This window comes from Helianthus annuus, chromosome 5 (assembly GCF_002127325.2).
Source record: "Helianthus annuus cultivar XRQ/B chromosome 5, HanXRQr2.0-SUNRISE, whole genome shotgun sequence".
Classification (NCBI taxonomy): domain Eukaryota; kingdom Viridiplantae; phylum Streptophyta; class Magnoliopsida; order Asterales; family Asteraceae; genus Helianthus; species Helianthus annuus.
In genome coordinates, this window is record NC_035437.2 from 177,997,549 (window position 1) to 178,010,311 (window position 12,763).

The window sequence follows — 12,763 nt, forward strand, 5'->3', positions numbered from 1 at the left end:
CCCACTTCCATTTGGGAATCTCTGGTTGTTGCAGAAGTCCTGAAGGCTTCTGGTATTCCGCTTTAACCTTAGCGCAAGTTAAACATTTGCTCACGTAAACAGCAACATCGCCTTTCATCCTAGGCCACCAATAGTAATCTTTAAGATCCTGGTACATCTTATCCGCTCCAGGGTGGATAGAGTATCGTGACTTGTGAGCTTCATCGAAAATAACATTCCTTAAACCTCCAAACAAAGGAACCCAAATCCTCTTCTCAAAACACAATGTTCCTTCCTTGTTTGGTACCAATAACTTCTCCATCCCACGGAGATACTCTTCTTCAAGGTTTCTCTCCTTGAGAGCTTCTTTCTGCGCGGCACGAATGCGCAGAGGAAAATCGGTTCGAACAACCATTTCCAAAGCCCTAACCCTTATGGGCTTGATCCTCTCTTTTCGACTTAGGGCATCGGCGACCACATTCGCCTTCCCTGGATGATACTTTATCTCGCAGTCGTAGTCATTCAACAGCTCTACCCATCGTCTTTGCCTCATATTCAACTCTGTCTGGTTGAATATATGCTGTAGGCTCTTATGATCTGTGAAGATCGTACACTTCGTACCATAAAGGTAGTGTCTCTAGATCTTCAGTGCAAATATCACTGCGCCTAGCACCAAATCATGTGTGGTATAGTTCTCTTTGTGTACTTTCAATTGGCGTGATGCGTAGGCAGTAACCTTTTGGCGTTGCATCAACATACAGCCCAATCCTTGACGCGAAGCGTCACAGTATACCACGAAATCATCTGTACCCTCCGGTAGTGCTAAGTTTGACGCATTGCAGAGCTTATCTTTCAATATCTGGAACGCTTCTTCCTGTTTGATTTCCCAATCAAACTTCTTATCTTTCTGCGTGAGGAGCGTCAATGGTTGAGCGATCTTAGAAAAATCCTCAATGAACCCTTGATAGTAGCCAGCCAAACCCAAGAATTGCCGAATCTCGGTCGGCGTCTTTGGCGTTTCCCAATCCTTGATCGCCTCGATCTTGGTTGGATCCACGTGGATTCCATCTCCATTTACCACGTGCCCAAGGAATTGCACTTCTCTTAGCCAAAACTCGCACTTAGAGAATTTGACGTATAGCTGTTCCTTCTTCAACAGCTCCAAAATGGCTCTTAAATGCTGTTCGTGCTCGGCCTTCGTCTTTGAATAGATCAAGACATCATTGATGAATACAATCACGAACTTATCCAAGTACGGCTTACAAACTCGATTCATCAAATCTATGAACACTGCAGGTGCGTTTGTCAAACCAAACGGCATAACCAAAAACTCGTAGTGCCCATAACGAGTTCTGAAGGCTGTCTTTGGTATACTCTCCTCCTGTGTCCTTAACAGGTGGTAACCAGATCGCAAATCGATCTTCGAATAGAAGCTTGAACCTTGCAGTTGATCAAACAGATCATCAATTCTTGGCAGAGGGTATCTATTCTTGATCGTCAGCTTGTTCAGCTTCCGGTAGATGATGTTTATTTGAAAATCATCATCCTTCTTTTTGACGAGTGGTAATGGGGTTACCCCAAAAGGGAATTTTTGTCTGTTATCTTCCTTCTCTATCCATTGCTAAAACTTCTTTGTCAATCCTTGCATCTCCGAAAATGTAAGTCGCTACGATGCATTGACTACGGGTGCAGTGCCTGGAATTAAATTGACGCGGGATTCGACTAATCGTTGAGGAGACGATTCCGGCAAGTCTTCGAGGAAGACTTCGGGGTATTCTCCAATCACAGGGATATCTTCGGGTTTTGGTTCTTCGGCTTCTTTTTCCATGACATGAGCCAAGAATGCAACACATCCTTTGTGCGAATATTTTTGTGTCTACTTTGCCTGATAATCCGTAGGGGCGTATCCTGCTCCATGAATCACAATCATTTCTCCGTTCGTCGTCGGGGTGCGGATGACAATCTCCGCTGGGTTGTTCGACAACCAATCCATCCCAATTATCACATCGAAGCTTCCTTTAGGCTTGTTCTATCGAGAACTGGGTATCTAGGTTACTTACTACTAAAACAACTATATTTTCTGAGGCTAAAATTTGACAATACTGTCAAATAGAGCGTAACATTGACTATTATGAGACGTACCGATATCCATGCTTGGATTTTATCCCGCTGTTGAGCTTTCATCCACGTGCCTGAGTGTTCTTAGGGCAATACTTCCTAAAATGCCCCACATCACCGCAATTAAAACATGCTTGGCCACAACCTTGATCGTCACCATCCCTGCCTTGATAGTTGTTGTCGTTGTTATTTCCTCCGCGATTTCCGTTACCATCTTGACCTCTATTTCCATGTTCAGTACCTTGCCGACATGTTTCCTTGACATGTCCCACCTTGCCACAGTTACCACATTTTCCATATCTACACCGCCCGTTATGGTGACGTCGACAGTTGTCGCACTTTGGTAGGATACCCGTGTACTCTTTTCTCTTTTTGGCCTTGTCGTCGCTACTCGACTGGGTACCCTATTTGAAATTCGCCAACTTCCTCTTGTTGTCCCCAGATGACTCTACATGAGTCTCCTTCTTCTCCTCAGAGGCTGAAAATTTGTTCATCCTGATTGCCTCTTCCGTCAGGGCTACACTTAGATTGATGGCCTCAGAGATTGTGGCAGGCTTTGATGCCGTTACCATGCTCATGATTTGGGGTGCCAATCCCCAAATGAAACGCTCAATCCTTTTAAACTCCGGATCTACCATGTAAGGAACGATACGCGATAGAACTTGGAACTTCTCCACATACTCAGCTATTTTTGGACCTTCCATCTTCAAGTTCCAGAACTCAGTTTCTACCTTCTGGCTTTCTGTTCTCGAACAGTACTTTTTATGCATTAGCTCTTTCAGCTCGTCCCATGATAGAGCATACGCAGCAGCCTCGCCCATTGTCTGAACCTGAAGTTTCCACCATGACAGAGCCTCATCTCGGAACAACCCGGAAATGTACGTGACCTGATCTCTTGGGGCGCATTTGCTCGCACGCAAAACAGTGTCTGTCTTTTCAATCCAGCGTACGAAGGCTACGGCACCCCCAGTGCCGTTGAAATGTAGGGGCTGGCAGCCTAAGAACTGCTTGTAGGTGCAGCCGTTAGATGGGTTATTTCCTGAGGTACCTCCGTTGCGCTCGGAGTGATGGGCCTCGTATTGTGCGATGACTGCAGCAATGATTCCCTGAAGTTCCGCCTCATTGGTGGGTATGCGTACATCCCGTCTTGGAGGCATCTTCCTATGATGATCGTACGGGTCAGGTCATAGTAAGTAAAGTGTACGTAAGTATACAACAATATGAACACATAACATCCCATGTTATAAACAAATCAATCACATAACATCTCATGTTATAGAACATAAACAATAGATTACTGCGATTGCATTGCCACGAATCGAGACCAGAATGTAAGGTTTACAGGTACCCAACTGTATCATACAACATCAATGACTTAGTAGGTGGCGACCCTAGGCAAGTCGTGCGATCGCTGGACAGGTTCAGGAATCTCTGGTTCGTCCATTTTCAAATTCCAGGACTTCATCTCAAACTTCTGTTATTCAAATCTTAGAACCATATTTCTCCTTAATCATTTCCTTGAGCTCGTCCCAGCTCAGTGCATAAGCAGCATCTGTACCAAGGGTCTGAATCTGAAGATCCTATCATGAAAGTGTGCCATCTAGAAATGACCCCGAGGTAAAGGTAACACTCTGTTGGGGTGAACAGTTAGTCATTCTTAGAATGGAGTCAATCTTTTCGGACCAACGACAAATGCAATGGCGCTTCCTGTTTCGACGAAGTTCAAAGGCTTGCAGTTCAGGAACTGCTTATAGGTGCGGTCAGTTTGGGGGGGGGGGGGTTACTCCCAGTAGTGCTATCGCTACGCTTAGTGCGGAGTGCTTCATGTCATGCATTTGCCTGTGAGATGCGTTTTTGCAGCTCGGCTTCTATCCTTGGCAACATACTGGTGTTTGTGTCACGCCTGGGTGACATTCTCTTCTGCCGAAATGGCATGAAGTGGGTTAGACAACTTCCCAATTGTCTATGAGATACATAGCACCATAAGCCATCATGTACTCACCTAATTTTACACGTAAATATACTCAATGTATGGGTGGGGAAATAAATTACTGGGCCTTCACATAGGCTTGCCAATTTGGCTTGTTGCTTGAAATAGAAAGAACTCGAGGCTTCATCGCCTTGGTCATTCGTGTTCGAGTTATTTCCTGCCACATGGGTTTTTATTGGCTTGACCCGCAGAGTCCACCAGGATTTCTGTGCACTACAATTCGTTATTACGTGGGCCCCCGTAATAATAAATTGTCTTGCACAGTTACCCCAAATTTTCTCTCGTCCAAGCAGATGATCAATCAAGGAGCAACAGCAGGTGCATCGGCATGAACAGGGTCATGCTCTAATGCGGTGTTAGGAGCAACGCCTGGCTCAGGGGCCACGGCTGGGTCCGGATCAACAAACTCCATCTCAAAATCAGCTGGATCAAACCTCACAGGGGGTTACAGGATCCTCCAAGGGCTGGCCTAAGCGTATGAACTCAAGGTCATGGTCTGGATTAAAACCAGATGGAAGAACAGGATCACCCTCAATACTGTGATCAAACTCAAAGCTATGTGCGGGAACCGGTGCAGCCGATGATGCCGTATCAGGGTCGGCGTTGTGTGAATGGTGCTGCACTCCCTGTATATGCGAAAATGCGGATGTCAGCAACTCAAATGAGTCTGGGACAGGGGAATGGGCATGAGTTTCCCCTGCAGGAGCGTCCGCAAGCAGTAGGCTAATACCAGCAGCAATAGGGCCTCGCCCTCGAATGGGTCCTCCTCTAGTAGATCGTTATCGTCGTCAGAGGCCACGTCGGGGGCATATCAACAATGGGATAAGCGGCAAGGGGGCACAGGAGCAGGGATCACCGCGAGTGGCAAATTCCCAACAAGATGGCCATCAGTAGGCTCTGCTACGAGTTTAGGCAGCGCAAAGGGCTGAATGTCGTCATTGTCTGTGCCGGTAGTATCGGAAATGTGCACCTCGTGCTTCGATGTACTATGTCGTCTGATGCTATGGCCATGGGATTCGTAGTGTCCATCTTTCTTGTACATGATGAAAGCATGACATTTGTAACATAAACACATATACGTATAACAATCAATCACATCCACATATAAACATGTTAGTCAGCAATAAGCAATCAAATAATTCTCCTAGTCCCACTAGCCTCCCAGCCTCCCAGACTGATATTCCTAGTCCCACTAGCCAAATTCCTCCCAGCCTCCAAGGCTGACATTCCTAGTCCCACTAGCCAAATTCTTCCCAGCCTCCAAGGCTGACATTCCTAGTCCCACTAGCCAAATTCCTCCCAGTCTCTAAGACTGCTCTATCATCCACCTCGACCTCCTAGATCGAGCCTCGGCCTCCATGACCGAGCCTCAGCCTTCATGACTGAGCCTACTCTTCCTAGTCTCACTAGCCATCTACCTCGATCTCTAAGATCGAGCCTCGGCCTCCAAGACCGAGCCTCAGCCTCCAAGACTGAGCCTAAAATAATAAAATGTGCTCAACATGTGTTTGTAAAAACGTTTTGGATCTGGACTTAAGTGGTATGCAGTAAAAATGTTTTCGTGAGAGCCCTAGTGATCATAGTCTAGACTCGAGAAAGAATCCTAGTTCGCTATGATCAGAGCTCTGATACCAAGCTGTCACACCCTGGCTTTGCGGAAGCGTGGTTAATTTGGTGTGACTTCTCAATACCATAGCTTAATCATAACAAAGCTATATGAATTAAAAACATGCAAGATCATCCATTAAGTTTTGAAAACCAAATACAATACCATTGTTTTAACGGGAATACGCCCTAACAACCACAACCTTGTTCAACAACATTACAAACTTAAGTATAGCATAAACACAGTTTAAGGACTGTGACTTGTCCAGGAAAGAGTCACATTCCCTAAACCCTGGATGACCTCGGAAACTAGTGCAGCGGGAAAACGTGCCATACCGTGCCAGATCTTTTAATTCCCTGAAATACATGTAAGTTGAAAAATCAACAATAATGTTGAGCGAGTTCATGCGTTTAGTACGTGCGCGCGAATAAACCTTTATAATCATTGTAAGTGTGAATATTTTGTAAACTCTGGTATGAAAGCAAATAAGGAAACATATCAGTTAATGTGTAACCACATGGTCCAACCTGCGGGCGCATGGGAGGGGATAGGACAAGGTCACCACATGGTCCAACCTTAGGGCTCATGGGTGGGGTTTGTTATGCTCAAATAGGCCTATCACTTGCATCCCTCAATCGTACTACGAGGACTAATGTTCTTAAGGTTTCACCTACCCAAATCACATAACCTAACAGTTCCTTCCTTAGCTGACCATACCATGTAAGAAATATTCGTAGTCATAGTAACATGTATTTCACCCCCGCAGTTTAGAAAACTGAAAACAGTTAAGAGAAAAGGGGGACATGAACTCACAGTCGGTGCGTCTCTACCAAGTACTCCAAATCAGTCAGCTGTACAACGACCTACATGTGCTAAATCTATTAGACGGACGGCCGTGCCTCAGCTTTATAGTTTAAGTTTTTGGGAAATAGTTAGACAACTATTCCGTGTTTACTTTTCGTATGTACTTGGTAGTTAATCTCCTTCCCAAGGATGGGGGATTTAATACATGTGTGTTTGAGTTATATCATTAATTCTCACTTAGTATATTTTTACTTCTAATTCCAAAATATAAATATTTTTCTCAAAAATATTATATTTTCTTTTCACATAATATTCCCCAAAAATAATACGTTGGTAAAATACGCGTTCGTAAATATTTCCGTATAATGCGTAAGTTACGTTTGATCATCCGAGTGGTAATAAGTATTACCAGTGTAACTTATAATTATCGTAGAGGCGTTCGTATTATTTTGGATCTGTTAACGTTCATAAATATTATTTTTACTCTAAAAATAATATTTATGTATTTTCACAAAATATTCATAAACAGTGTGGTGAAAATATATTTACCGAATGTATATTTATCACGTTTAGTTTTGTGAAAATCCCACCTCCGAATATTTGTAAATAAAGTCGTGGCGAAATATATTTTGAAAACATGTCAAAAATAATTCTAACACTTGTAATGTAAATAATTCTAAGTGTTAGGTTTTTAGAAAAATTTCGCCAGAGTTTCCTCTGTAACTGGAGGTGGCCACGCTTTCAAGCGTATCATTTTCTTTTACAAAATCAATTTCAACAACTTCTTTATTCAATCAACAATTTCCGACACATCAAACTAGTCGACAAGGATGTAAATCGCATAATCACATGAACTTGTAGTTTTTCTAAACTTTACAGTGTAAATCCCATTACATTTTGTGAATCTTTTTATCAAGTAATTCGGTCTCGTAAAAACCTCGTTTTTAGAGAAAATCTATCTTTACAACTTCCCGTCACCTTTCACAAAAACTGTTATTTTGTCGAAACTTTTCATTTCACAAGTGTTTACACACTTGTGGTTTATAAAAATCATACTTGTTAGTGTAAGATCCGTCTTTTAGAAAACATGGTTTCTTTGATATGTGGTTCTTTGAAAATACCACCCGCAGATACGTAGATCTGCTAGTTTTAAATATTATTTCATAAGTAAAATACTTTTACACAAGTTCATGATTCGCGTGTGGTAGAGTTTCACCTTTTAACCCTTGTCTCATCCAAAACAAGCTTATGTCTAGATCCATGACCTTAACCAAATTGGGTTAAACGGTGATCCGAGCTACCACAACGTAGATCGGGTCTAGGTAACCACAAATTTCACTTACTACAACTTTTTCACAACTTATATGCTTTTAACCAACAATACTTGTAATTTTAGTAGACTTTTGTGCTTCAAAATGTAAGTTTCCGCATTTTAACCGTTACATATCGTATCAACCACCTTAGATTAGTTCGAGTATGAGTTTTAAGTGTTATACCTCTAGCTCGAGGCTAGGGAAGAATCTATGCGAAGAAGAGGTGGATAAAAGCAAAGTAGAGAGGTCCTTCGCCTTCCGTTAGCTCCAAGACTCCTCGTATGCGACCCTTAACACTTGTATGGTGTTGGAATGGAAGAATCAAGATCGAAAATGGATGGATGGGGGTGGGGTGCTCTCGGCCGTGAGCTAGAGCAAGAGAGAGAGGAGTGTTTGAAGTTGAAAAATGGAATGTGATGAACTCTTGTGCCAAGTCTACTACTTATAGATAATTAGGAAGTTTTAATCTAATGGTTAATGTGTTGTCTAGATATTAGACAACTAGGATTTTAATATTCAAAAGAAATCAAGTCTTGTCCTCTTGGTTTGGGCCGATTTCCAATGGGGGGGGGTACTAGTTCGATTTCAACTAGTTAGTTAAGTATTAGTTAGGTTAAACCAAGTTAGATTTAGGGACTAACTCAGTTAGTGGTGTGTTGTGCTATAATGCGGGTGTTAGGGTATTCAGGGACCTTAACTGGCTCAGAAAAAGACCAATATTGTTAATGTCAATATTTTTATGTCCCGGGTAAAGTCCGGTTGTTCGGTTGGATAGTAATCCGTTAAAGTGCTTACCAAAGCTTTTAAGTGTCGTAAATAACATTTTTAGTGACACAACTTATTCCCCGAAGTGTCAGGAATATTTTCCTCATGTTTGGCACTTTACTAGTTAGCTAGAAGCTGATATGTTAATTAAAGTGCTGTGTTTTGTGCTTAGAGTACGTTTTAGGCACATCCAGTCATTACATCTTATTCCTAGAGACGCAGTTCTACAACCCTTGTATCCCTACACTCACTATGGGTGTAGTAAAATATTTCTGGCTTATACAGGCCTTAGAGGCAGTGTCTGCCTGATGCTGGCTTTATCAGCATGTTCAATAGGTTATCCGTTCAAATGCTACTGTGCTTTTGTGCATCATGTTTGTCACTAGAGTTCAGTATGTAAATAATGTAGTGACGGAATCAAAGTATGATGCAGGAATATACAAGTATTAGAAATCAAGTAGCAGTTCATCAGCAATTTCAGTTAAGCATAGTAATTAAGCAGTAATTAATTATTAATTAAATAGTACGGATACCTGGTTTAGTGAGGGTTGTCACAGTATCGGACGGTTCAACCGGGCTATGATTCGAGTTACAGGAACAAGGGCCAAACCAACCACCAAAAAATGGAATCGTAGAGCGAAAACACTTGACAACCTCCTGGAAGCAGCTTTTCTTACCACCAGACCTTTCTCCATCAATTAGGAATCTGATGCCGTCACTAAACACATTCCTTGTAGCAATTTGTTGAGTGTTTTTTTTTGGTGTCTAATCCGCATATATATCACCATTACCCTTGATTTTCTTGACTGTATATCTCTTAAATGTCAACATATACACGTGTGATTTAGTTTACGAAGATTTTTCAGTGCCGAGAAACCCGATCAGAGAGTAAAAAAGGCGTAAGGTTCACAATGGTGTAAAATTAAAATGAGATATACCGGGATAGGATTCGAGTTACATGAACAAGGGCCAAACCTACCACCCAAGAATGGAATCGTCGAGCGAAAACACTTGACAACCTCCTACAAGCAGCTTTTCTTGCCACCAGACCTTTCTCCATCAATTAGCAATCTGATGCCGTCACTAAACACATTCCTTAAATTGTAACCATTTGTTGAGTGTTTTTTTTGGTGTCTAATCCGCATATATATCACCATTTCCCTTGATTTTCTTGACTGTATATATCTCTTAAATGTCAACATATACACGTGTGATTTAGTTTACGAAAATTTTTCAATGCCGAGAACCTCGATCAGAGGGTAAAAAAGGCGTTAGGTTCACAATGGTGTAAAATTAAAATGAGATATACCGGGCTAGGATTCGAGTTATAGGAACAAGGGCCAAACCAATCTCCCAAGAATGGAATCGTCGAGCGAAAACACTTGACAACCTCCTAGAAGCAGCTTTTCTTGCCATCAGACCTTTCTCCATCAATTAGGAATCTGATAAGGCGACTAAACACATTCCTTAAATTGTAGCCATTCTTTGAGTGTTTATTTTTTGGTGTCTAATCCACATATATATCACCATTGCTCTTGATTTTCTTGACTGTATATCTCTTATATGTCAACATATACACGTGTGATTTTGTTTACAAAGATTTTTCAATGCCGAGAAACTCGATCAGAGAGTAAAAAAGGCGTATGGTTCACAATGTGTAAAACTAAAATGGGATATACCGGGCTAGGATTCGAGTTACATGAACAAGGGCAAAACCAACAACCAAAAAAATGGAATCGTCGAGCGAAAAAACTTGAAAACCTCCTGGAAGCAGCTTTTCTTACCACCAGACCTTTCTCCATCAATTAGGAATCTGATGCCGTCACTAAACACATTCCTTAAATTGTAGCCATTTGTTGAGTGTTTTTTTTGGTGTCTAATCCGCATATATATCACCATTGCCCTTGACTTTCTTGACTGTATATCTCTTAAATGTTAACATATACACGTGTGATTTAGTTTATGAAGATTTTTCAATGCCGAGAACAACGATCAGAGAGTAAAAAAGGCGTAAGGTTCACAATGGTGTAAAATTAAAATGGGATATACCGGGCTAGGATTCGAGATACAGGAACAAGGGCCAAACCAACCACCCAAGAATGGAATTGTCGAGCGAAAACACTTGACAACCTCCTAGAAGCAGCTTTTCTTGCTACCAGACCTTTCTCCATCAATTAGGAATCTGATGCCGTCACTAAACACATTCATTAAATTGTAGTCATTTGTTGAGTGTTTTTTTGGTGTCTAATCCGCATATATATCACCATTGCCCTTGATTTTCTTGACTGTATATTTATTAAATGTTAATATATACACGTGTGATTTAGTCTACGAAGATTTTTCAATGCCGAGAAACTCGATCAGAGAGTAAAAAAGGGGTAAGGTTCACAATGGTGTAAAATTAAAATGGAATATACCGGGCTAGGATTCGAGTTACAGGAACAAGGGCCAAACCAACCACCCAAGAATGGAATCGTCGAGCGAAAACACTTGACAACCTCCTAAAAGCAGCTTTTCTTGCTACCATACCTTTCTCCATCAGTTAGGAATCCGATGCCGTCACTAAACACATTCCTTAAATTGTAGCCATTTGTTGAGTGTTTTTTTGGTGTCTAATCCGCATATATATCGCCATTTCCCTTGATTTTCTTGACTGTATATCCCTTAAATGTCAACATATACACGTGTGATTTAGTTTACGAAGATTTTTCAATGCCGGGAACCTCGATCATAGAGTAAAAAAGGCGTAAGGTTTACAATGGTGTAAAATTAAAATGGGATATAACGGGCTAGGATTTGAGTTACCGGAACAAGGGCCAAACCAACCATCCAAGAATGGAATCGTCGAGCGAAAACACTTGACAACCTCATAGAAGCAGCTATTCTTGTCACAAGACCTTTCTCCATCAAATAGGAATCTGATGTCGTCACTAAACACATTCCTTCAGTTGTAGCCATTTGTTGAGTTACAGGAACAAGGACCAAACCAACCATCCAAGAATGGAATCATCGAGCGAAAACACTTGACAACCTCCTAGAAGCAGCTTTTCTTGCCACCAGACCTTTCTCCATCAACTAGGAATCTAATGCCGTCACTAAACACATTCCTAAAAATGTTCCATTTGTTGAGTGTTTTTTTGGTGTCTAATCCGCATATATATCACCATTGCCCTTGATTTTCTTGACTTTATATCTCTTAAATGTCAATATATACACGTGTGGTTTAGTTTACGAAGATTTTTCAATGCCGAGAACCACGATCAGAGAGTAAAAAAGGCGTAAGGTTCACAATGGTGTATAATTAAAATGGAATATACCGGGCTAGGATTCGAGTTACAGGAACAAATGCCAAACCAACCACCCAACAATAGAATCGTTGAGCGAAAAGACTTGACAACCTCCTAGAAGCAGCTTTTCTTGCCACCAAACCTTTCTCCATCAACTAGGAATCTGATGCCGTCACTAAACACATTCCTTAAATTGTAGCCATTTGTTGAGTGTTTTTTTGGTGTTTAATCCACATATATATCACCATTGCCCTTGATTTTCTTGACTGTATATCTCTTAAATGTCAACATATACACGTGTGATTTAGTTTACGAATATTTTTCAATGCCGAGAACCTCGACCAGAGAGTAAAAAAGGCGTAAGGTTCACAATGGTGTAAAATTAAAATGGGATATACCGGGCAAGGATTCGAGTTACAGGAACAAGGGCAAAACCAACAACCCAAGAATGGAATTGTCAAGCGAAAGCACTTGACAACCTCCTAGAAGCAGCTTTTCTTGCCAACAGACCTTTCTTCATCAATTAGGAATCTGATGCCGTCACTAAACAAATTCCTTAAATTGTAGCCATTTGTTGAGTGTTTTTTTTGGTGTCTAATCCGCATACATATCACCATTGCCCTTGATTTTCTGGACTGTATATATCTTAAATGTCAACATATACACGTGTGATTTAGTTTATGAAGATTTTTCAATGCCGAGAACCTCGATCAGAGAGTAAAAAAGGCGCCAGGTTCACAACGGTGTAAAATTAAAAGAGGATATACCGGGCTAGGATTCGAGTTACAGGAACAAGGGCCAAACCAACCACCCAAGAATGGAATCGTCGAGCGAAAACACTTGAAAACCTCCTAGAAGGAGCTTTTCTTGCCACCAGACCTATCTCCATCAATTAGGAATT